The 13,976-nt window shown below is 42.1% G+C and overlaps 1 protein-coding gene across 10 annotated transcripts in view; it reads right to left on the bottom strand.

The window, feature by feature from the left end:
• The window catches only part of DGKH (diacylglycerol kinase eta), a 144,359-nt gene that overhangs the window by 103,945 nt on the left and 26,438 nt on the right, over positions 1 to 13,976 (bottom strand). For 7 of the 10 annotated variants that reach the window (XM_023748243.1, XM_023748246.1, XM_023748256.1 and 4 more), the window contains 2 exons: positions 4,559 to 4,669; positions 1,936 to 2,016 (listed from right to left, as the gene is read on the bottom strand). The gene's annotated coding sequence lies outside the window, so the exon portion shown is untranslated. Of the gene's footprint in view, positions 1 to 1,935; positions 2,017 to 4,558; positions 4,670 to 13,976 lie in introns of those variants that run through there. The other 3 variants (XM_023748252.1, XM_023748270.1, XM_023748276.1) reach the window with 2 other exon arrangements.

Raw genomic sequence — 13,976 nt, 5'->3', positions numbered from 1 at the left:
ACAATTTATCAGAATTTCTGTAATTTATCAGAATCTCTGGAACCTGTTCAGCCATTAAACTCTGTCCCTTAACATTTGTGTTTCATTCTCAAAATCTGAGAACTCAGAAGGGGCAGATGGATGAGTTATTAATCCCCCAAATATGCAACAATCCCTTTCTCTTTCTGTTCAACATTCCCTAAAACCATCAACTGTGGATCAATTTAGCTGTTCTCTAGCCCCATCTTAAAGAAAATACTCTTCCGCTTACTCAGCAATCATGTCCATCAGTTATTCCCTCTCTCTCCTGAAGCTTCAACTTTTGATTCTGACAACTCTTTCCTCTTCATTCAGACACGCCCAAAACCCATTTTAAAAACAAAGTAAAAGAACAACAAAACCAAAACTCTCTCTTCAAGCTTGACCATTCTTCTAGCTATCTTCGTTCTCCTTTAAAGGCCCGGTTTTTAGGAAATGTAACCTACCCTGGCTCCCTCTGCCTTTCCACGTTGCATTCTCGGGGCAGCCTGATGCAGGCCAGACTCTACAAAACTATTCGCATCAATGTGACCAAATGACCTCTGAGCTAACAAATTCAACAAGCAATTTTCATTTCTTCTTTGACTTGACCTCTCAACTGTATTTGATGTTTAGCAACTTCCGTCTTGAAACTCTCTTCCACTGGCTTTTTATAACATCACTGCCTCCTGATGCTCCTTCTAGACTTCAGAATGCTCGCTCTCAGTCTTTATTGGTTAAACCTTAAATTTTAACATTTTCCCAGGATTCTATTCTTGGCTTTCCTCTCCTCAAACTAAACTCTCCCTAGGGAGGGGGGAGGGGGGAGGGGGAAGGCCTATTTACACCATGCATTATCCCACATACCCATAAATCAATAAGACGAAATCTGAACTCATGTGCTTCCTCCCCCACCCCCAGCCCTACCAGTGCTTACCTGCTCGGTACCTGCTTACCTGTCTGTCCTCCCTGCCCTGGCCTGCCTGGGGGATGGATGGACACACTGCTGTCGGCAGTGGTGGCTCCCTAGAGCAGGGCCTGGGAGTGTGAGTGAGGACAACTACATAACGAGAGCAATGCATCTTAGAGGAACTAAAAGGAACCCCAGATGAACTTCACTGAATTATACTGTATCTTAAAGGGAAGTGATATGTATGTATTTATTTATTTATCCATCCGTCCATCTCTGAAGCTCTTGTGCTTATTAGCACAGGAGCCTGCACAAAGTACTCAATGCAGGGTACTCAATTCCTTTCTTTGAATCAAAAAAAGTAGAAGAATGGGATATCTGAGATAAGCTTTGAAGAACTGATGGAATTTCAACAAGTACAGATGGAGGAGGAATCATGTCAGTCAGAGGGAATAGGAAAAGCATAGGCTCAGACAGAAATGCTGGACTGGCAGGTGTATGAAGTCAAATACCACCACCAACACGGAAATACTGAGGCACGATTTTATAAGACTTTAAAATGGAGCCAGAGATGCAGCTTGGCAGGCAATGGCAAGCCAGTGAAGTGTTTAAAACAATGGGATTTGCGATTGGAAAGGAAAAAAATTAAATGGACAGAGGACACCTCTTAAATAGCTACCAAGTGAATTTCCTAAGTGAGAAGAAATAAAGACCTGAACTACAGCAACTAGAGTAAAAGTAGAAGGGGAAAATATTTTTGAGATTGAAGGTGAAAACCAAAATTTTTGAATATTCAAGAACGATTACATTAGTTGAAGCATTAAATTGAAAGGAGGTGGAAAATTTAAATCAATAACATTACCATCATGAATGGTGTTGGGTGTTAGAGTATCAAGCTTATTGTGTTAGCAAAGAGCTCCAACAAGCATAGGTTGACATACAATTGGCAATTGAAAAGGGCATTCTTTATATGTTAGGAAAGGTCATTTATAATTTCGGAGTAGGGAGTTAGCAAAATATAATCATACCGTGAAACTGTTGTTAGCATTTTTTGTGCTTGCTTCAGCTACACTGGCATCTGAGAGGTCAACTTCATCAAATATCAGAGACTGTTAATGAAAAAGAACACAAACATATTAAATAAAAACCAAACTCAATGCTCCTCAATAATTTTTTACTATCAGGTCATGACCATGTGGCTATGTCAGGAATTAGGAATAGAAAATAAAGAAAAATTTAAGTCAGTGATACTTTGTGAGTAAAGTCACAAAGTACAACTAACACATAAATCCCAAACTGAAAAGGACCTCAAAGAACTCCAGGACACTGTTTTGATGCAAAATGCTCTGTGTTCTCTGGAAGCATAATTCATGGGGAATCTACTAAATGCAACACACACACACACACACACACTCACACACCATCTTTAAACCTTGTAACAACTTTGCCAGGAAGGCAGAGGCTACGTTGTTCCCAAATTTGCTAAGTGAGAAAGAAAAACAACTAGTCCTGCCTCAGATCATGGTGAGTTACTGAACTTTCTGAACCTTACATTCCTCATCTATAAACGTGTTCAAATGAGATGAGAATGTGCTCTGCAAATATAAGATGATGTTTCTTTTATACTCTTAAAAGTGGTCTTAAGAAAAAAGTGACAATGGTAAAAACGCCAGAGAAACGAAATCTTAAAAATGTACAATTTAGCCCTGGCCGGATGTCTTAATTGGCTGGAGCGTCATCCAGTACATCAAAAAAGGTTGGGGGTGCGATCTCTGGTCAGGGAGCATATGGGAGGCAACCAATCGATGTTTTTCTCTCACACCGATGTTATCCCCCCACCCTCCTCTTCTAAAATCAATAAAAACATATTTTCAGGTGAGGATTTTTTAAAAATATACAATTTAGAAATTCAGAAATTCTAATAAATAAATGTACCCTTCCCATTTAGTCATCTGGTCATTGTTCACCCATCATTGTTCTTACAGCCAGGCAGTGCAACAATGCTTCTCTAGAAGTGCAGAAAAGAGCGGGGCGGGTGGGGGGGTCCCTTCTCTGATAGCTTCCACCCACCCCCCCACCCCAAGATCTCCAGGGGATTATGCTTTAATCCAACCAATCTGACTACAAGACCTGTTCCCTGACTGAAAAGAATTTATAACCTAGCATAGGCGATAAAATTGACACAACTAATTTTAATGTAAGATAGACCATTACAGTGGAAGAGATGAGATACTGCGGAATGCTCTGGAAGATCACAGATGACTTCTCCAGCAAAGAACACTTACACTCTTTCTCTTGTGACTAATGAAATAAAAGCTATTTGAGGGGGGATTTTAGAAATAACAGGGAATTTTGTCAATTGGAGACAGAGGGAAGGTCACTGGAGATGGGAGACCAAGGGCAAGGCTGAGACTGGCTGGTCAGTGCAGCCTACAGATACAGGTGAAGTCAGGATGAAGCCAGACCAGAAACAAGCCTACACATAACAACTTTTAAAACAAGACTGTTTTATCTGGTTATTATTTCTACAGCTGCATAAACTAAGATTTAGGTTTTGTTTTTTGATTTGTTTTTACTTCCTGGTGTATAATGCTACTAATTACATCAGGAACTTAAGTTCTTTAATATGGAAATAACTAAATTGGCACAGTAATAAGAATCTTAATGTTTATTTTTTAAAGATTCCTAAAGTATCAAATCTAAATGGAAACAATCATTATAATTTTTTCATTCAAAATTACATCACTCTTATTTTATTCAATGGTTATATAAAAATTATTTAAAGTCTTATTTTTATTTCACTATCATTTTTATTATTAAATAATTTAAAATGTTTTTTTATTGGTTTCAGAAAGGAAGGGAGAGAGAGATAGAAACATCAATGATAAGAGAAAATCACTGACCAGCTGCCTTCTGCACATCCCACACTGGGGACCGAGCCCACAACCCAGGCAAATGCCCTGACCAGGAACCAAACTGTGTCTTCCTGGGTCATAGGTTGATGATCAACCAGAGCCACACCAGCCAGGCTATGATTTTTATTTCTAACCTCTAGCATAATGAGTGATTATTTTGTGTGCCAGGCACTATGTAAGCACTCCATGTCTATTATGTCATTTAGCCGCCTCTCAGGATCACGTGCGTCCACAGCACTGCTCTGGAATATGCTGGAACTGGGATAGGAACTCTGATTCGTCACTAGTATAGCAATGCTCTCACCCACGGTCAGGAAAATATTTATAATGTAAAAAAATAGCAAAAAAGGGGAGAAAATCCAAAATTCTGAGTTTATTCTATCTAATAAGGTTACATTTCATATTTTATTTAATTGGAAGGAAAAAAGGCTGGAAGAAAACGGAAGGAAGAAATGAGGGAGGAAGGCAGGGAGGAAGGGAGGGAGGAAGCAGGAAAGCAGGGAGGAAAGGAAACTACACTAGAACCTTCCTATTCCATTCTCCTTGTGGTACATGCCATGAAACTGACTCAAATGGGCTCCCTTGGGATTTGGTCCAAGATAGGTCACATTTATATTGAATTCATGTAAGAGCAGAAAGGCTATAGTGAGCCCCAAGACAAAAACAGTTTAGAGAACCAAAATTTTAAATCCATCCACAACCTCAGGTGCTTGCAACTAGTAGTCTCTCAAATTACCTTTGAGTCCTTTGCATAATAAAGTGTACGGCCTCGAAGCTTGAAATACCGCTTTTTCCATCTTTGGAAAGAACTGGTTTGCTTCAACAGTTGTCCCTCTTTAATACTGGTCTGGGGAGAAGACAAAGCACAAGGACATGATTAAAATGAAATCCAAAACCAAATAAAATTCACAATTAATGACACACTATCATTAATATTTTGAATATTGCTTCCCATGTCCCACAGATTTCATGAGAGAATATTTTCTAATCCTTTTTGTTCAACCAAGGGAGCACATGTGCAAAGTCCTAAAGAGCAACGGTAATGGGCCCAGTTCCCTGACCTCCAAGTAGTCACAAACAGCCTGAAAGGCACAAGCACACAGACTAGCCCTCGCAATACAGGGGGATGCACACCATGACTTGCATTAGTAAGTAAATGGTGCAAAGGGTAGAGACGTCGTATAATGGAATGATTTTAAAAAGCATGGGCTTTGCATCCCTATGACTATTTTTAAAACCGAAAATTTGTACTTCTTTCACCTTTTTCACCACTCCCTTCTGCCCCCCTCCCATCTGGCAGCAATCATGAATACAGTCAATAATCCTATCTAATAATGAGGTGATATGCAAATTGACCATCCCTCCAACACACAAGATGACCGCCCCCATGTGGTCAAAGATGGCCGCCCCATGTGGACACAAGATGGCCTGCAGGGGAGGGCAGTTAGGGGCAACCAGGCCTGCAGGGGAGGGCAGTTTGGGGGGGGACCAGGTTGGCATGGGGCAGTTGGAGACGACCAGGCTGGCAGGGGAGGGCAGTTAGGGGTGACCAGGCCAGCAGGGGAGGACAGTTGGGGGAAACCAGGCCTGCAGTGGAGGGCAGCTGGGGGTGACCGGGCCTGCAGTGGAGGGCAGTTGGGGACAACCGGGCTGGCAGGGGAGGGCAGTTGGGGGTGATTGGGCCAGCAGGGGAGGGCAGCTGGGGGTGATCGGGCTGGCAGGGGAGTAGTTAGGCGTCGATCAGGCTGGCTGGGGAGTGGTTAGGGGGTGATCAGGCTGGCAGGCAGAAGCGGTTAGGGAGCAATCAGGCAGGCAGGCAGGCAAGCGGTTGGGAGCCAGCAGTCCTGGATTGTGAGAGGGATGTCCGACTGCCCTGTGGGATCGGGCCTAAACGGGCAGTCGGACATCCCTCGAGGGGTCCCAGATTGGAGAGGGTGCAGGCTAGGCTGAGGGACACACCCCCTCAGTGCACAAATTTTGTGCACTGGGCCTCTAGTATTATAATAACTACATATGGTGTCAGATGGATACTAGAGTTATTAGGGTGATCACTTTGTAAGTTATATAAATCTCTAATCACTATGTTGTACACCTGAAACTAAGATAATATTGTATGTCAACTATAATTTAAAAATAAATCTTTAAAGAGAAGGAAAAAAAAGCATGGGCTATGGAGCCAAAAATCTAGTGTTCAACTCCTGGTGCCATCACTTAGTAGCTGGATGATCTTAAACAAATTACTAAACTTCCTTGTGCCTTTACTCATCTATAAAATGGGATAACTTCTGGGGTTGTTGTGAGGAATAAATTAAGAACACGTAAAGGACTTACTGCACGGCACACAGCAAGTGGTCGTCAAATAGCACCCAGCTAGTGACACATGTTACTATAACAAACACACGTTCAATGCACTGTGCATGGCAGTCCAGAGAAGGAAGCATCAGCTCTGCTCAGAGGGACCCAACGTCCTCTCTGGGGAGTTTATCAGAATGGCAAGGGATGAAGAAGGGAATTTCAGGTGTGTGCAAAATTAGAAAGGTTTAAAACACCGTGGATATTTGGGAAATCTTCAAAAAGCTTTCAGTTATGAATGCAAAGAAGAGCTTACAAGGGGAAGCAGCAGATGTGGCTGGAAGAGGTAGGCAGGGGCTCTGTAACCCTGGGCCAGACCCTGTGCTAAGTGCTTTATCCAAGTTCATTTCATCATCACCATCAAAATGCTTGGAACCCCTCCAACCTCACATAGTCATCTCCCCTACACTTGGTCTCCTCCACCCGCAAGGATGCTTTGCTTTTAGGTGGCATATATTCTCCTCCCTTAGGTCTGGATAATACCTGATCCCTCCACCTGGACTGCTCTCCCCTCAGATATCCATCTGCCCAACTCCCTCACCTCCTCAGTGAGACCCACCTCACTGACCGCCAGTTTAACCCAGCAACATGCTCTCCATATCTCCCCATCTTGGTCTTACTCCCCCACACAAAGTACTATCTTCTAATGTATCATGTAATTTACATATTTATTGTGTTTATTGTGCTATCCGTATTAGAAGGTCCTTGAGTTTATTATACATAAAAAATAAAATTTAATGTTTCATTTCGATTGGAAGTAAAAAAAAAAAAGGAAGAAAGCAGGAAACTACACTTATAGCAAAATAAACTTACAGCCTTGTTATGAGATTGTCTTCAGGAGACAGGTCACAGGACTAACTCTAATAGATCCCCTTGGGTGGGGTCCAAGATGGATCACATTTCCACCGAATTCACAGAAAAGCAGTAAGGATATCATGAGCCTCCAAGACAAAAACAGCTTATAGAAACAGAATTAAATTCACCCCACCGGGCTGCACACTGGTATATCTCAAGTGCCAGTTCATATATAGCAGTTATCAAGATTTAATCCACACCTATCTGAGTGAAGAGTTTACTCCCAACCTATACACTACACTGTCTTTTATTATCAACAAGACATAAAACATTGAGAAAAGTTTGTTGTCACCAATAAGGTAGTTAAATTATATTATTGTTTACCTTCAATTTCAGATTTTCTCTATACAGTAGCCTGCTCTAAGACTGTCCTCTAGGAATTGCTGAGAGATCCCTAAAACTTAATGCTAACAAAATACTTTTGAAACTCTGGTACCAAAGAGCTTGATTTGGACGCTGACAGACAAACTTCCAGACTGGCTCTGCCACACACGAGGTATGACCTGGGCAAGTTACTCCAGCTCCCTGTGCCCGTTTCCTCTCCTCAAACATGGGAATAATAATACCAACCTCACAAGCTTGTTGCACCTAATTTAATTACAGGCTGGTGCCTGGAGACCACTTACACTGTCTGGGTTACAGAAAACATCCAACAAATGGCAGAAAGTGTTATTATGGTGATATCATTATGCTATTAACTTCAGAGAGTACCTGCCAGGCACCGAATAATAAGAGCTTCTTGGAAGAAGAGAACGTGTTCCAAGGCCACTGTGAGGGCAAATAATAGCTGGAGCAGGAGGAGAGTGTCAAGAGATGAAGCGAAGGGAGACAAGAGCCAGGAGCTGCTGGCTTTTTATTCTAAGTGCAAAAAGCTAGCGAGATGTTCGCAGCAGGAGGGTGAGCATGGGGAAACGGGTGCGAAAGGCAGTGGGGGCCAGGTGGGAGGCTGCTGCCGGAGTCCAAGGCAGCGATCCCAAATAAAGTTCTAGCAACACTGACATGGACAGGAGGAGAGCAATTTGAGATGTTATTTTGGAGGCAGAATCCACTGAAGTTACTGACAGGCATGAAGGACAGGAGAGAAAAGAATCAAGGAAACTCTCAGCATGTGGCTTGGGGAACTAGATGTAAAAGACTGCAGGAGAACGGGTACTGGGGAGACTGCTCTGAGCTTCACTGCTGACTGCTCTAGCATCCAATGTTACGCTGGGTAGAGAGTCTATAATTCTTAAACCCAAACACAAAGTATTGAAATGCTGTAAAATGTAACTTATCCAAAGAACAAAACATTTGGAGATTCAAATTACAGAAGCGAGTGTATTGTGATTTTTGTAAAATTCTATTTAAGGCAATGAGGAAGAAAATTTAATGTTTGGTCTATTTATGTTCTATAAACACTGTTTTAAGAAAACATAAATAACCTACTTCATTCTCTACATGGTTATTAGAATAATTCTCTGCAACAAAAAGCTGATTATATTATGTATTCATCAGTTCCCTACTGCCTACACAGCATAAAGTCCAAACTTCTATATGTACCACAGAAGGCCCTACATAATGCTCTCCAACCTCATCACAGGCCCCTTCCCATGCTCCCCCCTCTGCCCTAAAGTTCTCTTAATCTGGCCTGTCTTGAAAGCTCCCATTCAATTCAACTCTGATCCAGTGCCACTGCCCCTGTGGAAGCTTCTCTGGCCCCCTCGGAAGAAGTGACCACTCCCACTTTTGTTTCTCTAAGACGCCCTTATCTTAACCACGTAACAGCACCTCCGACACTGAATGGCACAGGTTTACATGTTTGTGATCCCACCATGCTGTGACATTCTTAAGAGCAAAGACTGCATCCTATGTATTTTAATAACATTGCCCAGGTAACACAGCTGACACCCTAGGGCCTTCATAAATATTGAAATGAACAACTTTCAGTTAAAGAGTGAAATGGTATGTAAGGTAACTTCGTATTTTAAAAGCATGAAAGAACTGGAAAACAGGAAATAGTGACTGGAAATTATTTTATGGTTTCTAGCATTCAGCAGGTCTGAGCCTCCTTTCACTTGTATAAAAACAAGCAGATACAATGCACAAAGGTGTATGTGCCTCTAGGTGCATGCAGAGGGACAGAAAAATATCTATCCTGATTTTAAGAATATTGCTAATTTAGAGATGATCCTTACATAATCACTTTCAAAGCAAATAATTTGGTTTTTTTTCTATATAATTTTATGTTCTTCAAATATTGCATAAGCATGGATTAACCTGCAATGTGTGAGGCTGTGGGGAATACAAACATGTGTAAAATACAGTCCTCTTCATGAATTTACAAATTTCTCTATGTTGTAACATACACCGTTAATTTTAAATTCTTGAAGAGAATAAGAAAACATTCTGAGGCTGGCCTGCCTTCCTCTAAGAGATGTGATTTAAAAGATTTAAATAGGAGGCAATTATTCTCATGAGTTAATCCTCAAAATAAACTTCTGTTTACATATGGCTATTTAAACACTTTTATAAAAGAAGAAGCATAACAATGATTAATTTGCAACAGTTTTATCAAATCTTCCATATATATAAAAGGCTAATAAGTGTCCATCCGACCAGTAGCTATGACACACACTGACCATCAGGGGGCAGATGCTCAACGCAGGAGCTGCTGAGCTGCAGTGACTTGGCAGCGGCGGTTCTCAGGTGACGCACCCCGGAACCAGAGAGGAGGGAGCTCAATTCCTCATGGGGCTGCACGATTCCCCCTTCAGCCATGGGTGCTGGGGTGCTGTTGTTGCTGGGGCACTGTTGGCTCCGAATCTGGTTTACTGCACACTTGCGTTTGCGGCCCACACCCTGTACGACAGCAACTTTGCAGAGTGCCCTCTCACACTCCGGGACCTCTTGGGGGATGTCGGAGAGCCGGTTTTGGCCCGATCCCTGCAGGCCAGACCCAGGGACCCCACCTGCCGGAGGGACCCCACTCACTCCGAAGACGCCCTTTGAGCCACGGCGCCATTCCAGGTGCAGCTGGCCAGGGACCACGGGAGGTTGGTTCCAGGGCGTGTCTGGCCCATCTCGCCCAGTCCCACCCAGCCAGCCACCTTCTAATTAATTTCCTTTCAACGTGCACGAATCCATGCACTGGGTCACTACTATAATCATAAGTGTGGTTCACAGAAAAAACATATGCAGCTCCAAAAATCTCAAAATCATGAGCATACTAAGTGATAAAACAAGGACTCATTCTTTAAAATCATAGTATTTATTACATTCACTATTAATGTTCAATTTGAATAACAAATTGAAGTTAGTAACAGGTATAAGAAAGTTATTAGAGTTATATTTACAAATCTATTAAAATTAAATATTAGATTTATTAATTCTATTTTTTTCACAGTCTCTAGGGTAAGGGAAAAACTCTCCTCTCCCTCAAAAAAGGGCTTAGAAACATATACATTTAACTGCCATTCAGTCATACAATGTGGTGGTCTGACTCATGAAAAATCAGTTAAGCCATATAGACTCCAATGAACTCTGATAATCCAGTTTCCAAATATTAAAATGAAAAGTTAAGTGAAGATGGCTTTGAAAAAATATTTCAGTAACATAAGCTTTAAGTTGAAAGATCACGTACGCAGCTGGCTTTCTGAGGCTGTTTTTAGTCCAATGTCTTACAGGCATGGAATTGCTCATCTCACACCCCTTGCTCAGAACACACAAAAGTAATTTCTCTTCTGAATTAAACACACCCGGGTGCTCTAGAATTCCACCTAAGCTTTCAGAAACACTTCAGTGTCACAAGTTGAAGTCACTTAGATGGAACACTACTTTCCCGTCCTGAGGAGAATGCAACTCTACAAACAGCCATTCAGCGAGGCTTCTGTAAAGCTAAGAATCTTTGAAAAACCAGTTACGGCCTGATTTATCTGATAAATGTGCATTTCATATGTTGGCTATTTTGGGCCATCAAATAGGTATGGTGAGAAGCTCGATAGGATGAAGTAGAAATGCCAGTGATGACTCATCTTTTACAGATGCCTTCAAAAATTCCAGAAGAACCCCTCGTTTGTCCTAGCATTGCCCCAACATGACCCCTTAACTTCTCTTGCAGAGATTAGGAATGGAATCTGTTGTGATGGGAGATGTGAGTTGCTATGGACTGAATGTTTGTGTTCACCCACAATTAAAATCCTAGCCCTACCCGGGTGGCTCAATTGGTTGGAGTGTCATCCTGTACACCAAAAGGTGGCGGGTTCAATTCCCGGTCCGGCACATACCTAGGTTTCAGGTTCGATCCATGGTCTGTCTCTTTCCCTCCTCCCTCCCTTCCTTCCTCTCTTCCTCTCTCATTCAAATCAATGAACGTATCCTCAGGTGAGATTAAAAAAGCAATCCTGAAGCCTAGTTTGATGATTTGAGGAGGTAGGGCCTTTGGGAGGTGATTAGGTCATGAGCAGGAGCCCTCATGAATAGAATTACTGTCTCATAAGAGACACAGAGAGTTCTCCCGCCCCTCCGTCACCTGACAGCACAGCTAGCAGATGGCTATCTATGAATCAGAAAGCAAGTCCTCACCAGACACCAAGTCTGTGGTGCCTTGATCTTGGACTTCACAGTCTCCCAAACTATGAGAAATAAATATTGTTGTCTAAGCCACCCAGTGTATGGTATTTTTGTTAGAGCAGTCTGCACAGACTAAGACATGGACCAAGGGAGTTTTTACCACTCTATATTTTATATATAACTATTTCTCTCCTACCTCTTTTAACTATGGTCTACACCATCTTCCCAAGCAGAGAATTTTTCTTTGCCATATACATTTCCTAATTCATTTTGTCATGTAAGCTCCAGTAAAGCTGTCTTGCTTTCTTGGCATCTGTACAAAGCTATAACATCATGAGTCTACTTCCTGTTCTTCAATGGTAAGCCTCTTTAGTTTTACAGACTACAGTGAATGGGTATGTCACTGTGTTGTGATATATGGGACAATGGATATGAAAGAATACATGGTGTGACACGGTATTATCATCAACATTTGTCCCCATAATAAGCATTATTTATTTATTATAGATATTCCAATGTTTCTTCCCAACAAGTCAATATAATGATAGAAAGTACAAAAGAATTAGACCTGACCCTAAAAAGAGCCCCAGGTTGGGTTCCACATCTGGCTCCACCATTTACTAGCTTTGTGACTTCAAACAAATAAAAACATCTATAAACCTAAATTTCACCATCTGAAAGGTGAGGATAAACATCACCTGCCCTGTATTCCTCAGAGTTGCTAGTATAAAGCAAAATATGTGTAAATATCTTTCACAAACTCCCAAAAGCCATATAAATATGAAGTACCATAAGTAAGGGACTCTTTTAGCAGGTTGTACTTTTGGGGAAAGGTGTAAATGGGATTGATACAAGTTAAAAAAAAAAAAAAGAGAGAGAACATTCCTGAACAATGGCCCAATGTTTACATTTAGAGAAACTGTCAAACAAAGACCATGCACAACCATATAAAGTATACAGTCCCGAAATGTGTCAAGTTTTCTAAATATTAAACACAAGAACAGAAATCAATCATGAAATTGTATATAATATAATAATGGATCAGAGTTTGCAACTGCTCCATGTTATTATTTTACTTCTGAGAATATCATCTTGTTTACCAGTGAGAATTAGAAAGTAATAACGCCACTTGAAAGCCACTGGCACTTGGAAATTCAATTAGCCCCAAACTAATATATCTATTCCCCAACTAGCCTGCAAGCTCCATGGGAACAGGGCCTGCCCGCCTTCGTCATCACTGCAGCCCCAGCACTTGTCACAGTTCCCAGCTCCGAGGACAGCTCTTAATAATTCTTCACTGACAAATTAATGAATGATGTGAAGAATGACACTCAAATAAAGCAGTTAAAATGCCTTTTGGGTAATCTTGAACTGTACATGATCTTAAGAGCCTGGGCAGGAACTTGACAGCATTCTGAGAATTGGACTCGGACCAGCTTATTCTGTGGCCATCTCTTTCTCACTTGTAAATGTTCCTGCAGAAAATATAACCATTTAGCTGTTGACAATTCTGCTTTTTTTTTTTTTCTCCAAATGGAAGGCCATACTGCTTTTATTCACTACTATTTCATCAGTATAAAGGGAGGTCATCTATCTCATCAGCATTAATATTGTACTCAGGTGGTATGTAAGGCAGATATAACTATTCAATGTGGAAATCAACTAGTATGGGTAAAAAATTTCCTATCTTTCCATAATTTCTCCAACAGTTGAACTTAAATAATTTTGCTTGAAAGGTGATCAAACACAAACCACACAGATCCACATGTAATCTTGTCTTCACATAAGTTTGCTATTAAATGTACTGTGTCTCCCTATTATTATAAAGGCCCAGTGCATGAAATTCGTGCACTGGGGGGGGGGGGGGAGGGGGTCCCTCAACCCAGCCTGGACCCTCTCCAATCTCGGAAATCCCTCTCGCAATCCGGGACCCCTTGCTCCTAAAAGCTCACTTTCCTGCCTTCCTTATCCCCCCCAAACACTCTTCCTGCCAACCTGATCGAAGCCTAAATTCTCCCCCGCCGGGCCAATCGCCCCAATAACCTCCCCTGCCAGCCCAAACGGCCCCAACCGCCCTCCCCTGCCGGGCCAATCCCCCCTAAATTCCCTCCCCCAAAAGGCGGGTTCCCCCCAACTTCCCTCCCCCGGGGGGCCGAAAAGCCCCCACATACGGGGGCGGGGGCCCCTAATGGGTCTCCCCCGGAGGGGGGGTGACGCCAACGAATGCTCCCCAGCCCGCCGGGTAGGAGAAAGGTGCCCCCTAAGGGGTGATAGGGAACAAAAATGCCCCGTGGGGAGTAACAAAAAAAAGAACACCCCAGGGCGAATTGAAAAAAAGGAGGGGGCGTTCTTTGGAGAGAGATGAGGGGGGGAGATTTTTTATTACCAACTTTTTTTTT

The sequence above is a fragment of the Myotis lucifugus genome, unplaced genomic scaffold (assembly GCF_000147115.1).
Source record: "Myotis lucifugus unplaced genomic scaffold, Myoluc2.0 scaffold_7, whole genome shotgun sequence".
Classification (NCBI taxonomy): Eukaryota; Metazoa; Chordata; class Mammalia; order Chiroptera; family Vespertilionidae; genus Myotis; species Myotis lucifugus.
Note: the sequence above shows the minus strand (reverse complement) of the source record. Positions and strands in the feature narration are given on the sequence as shown.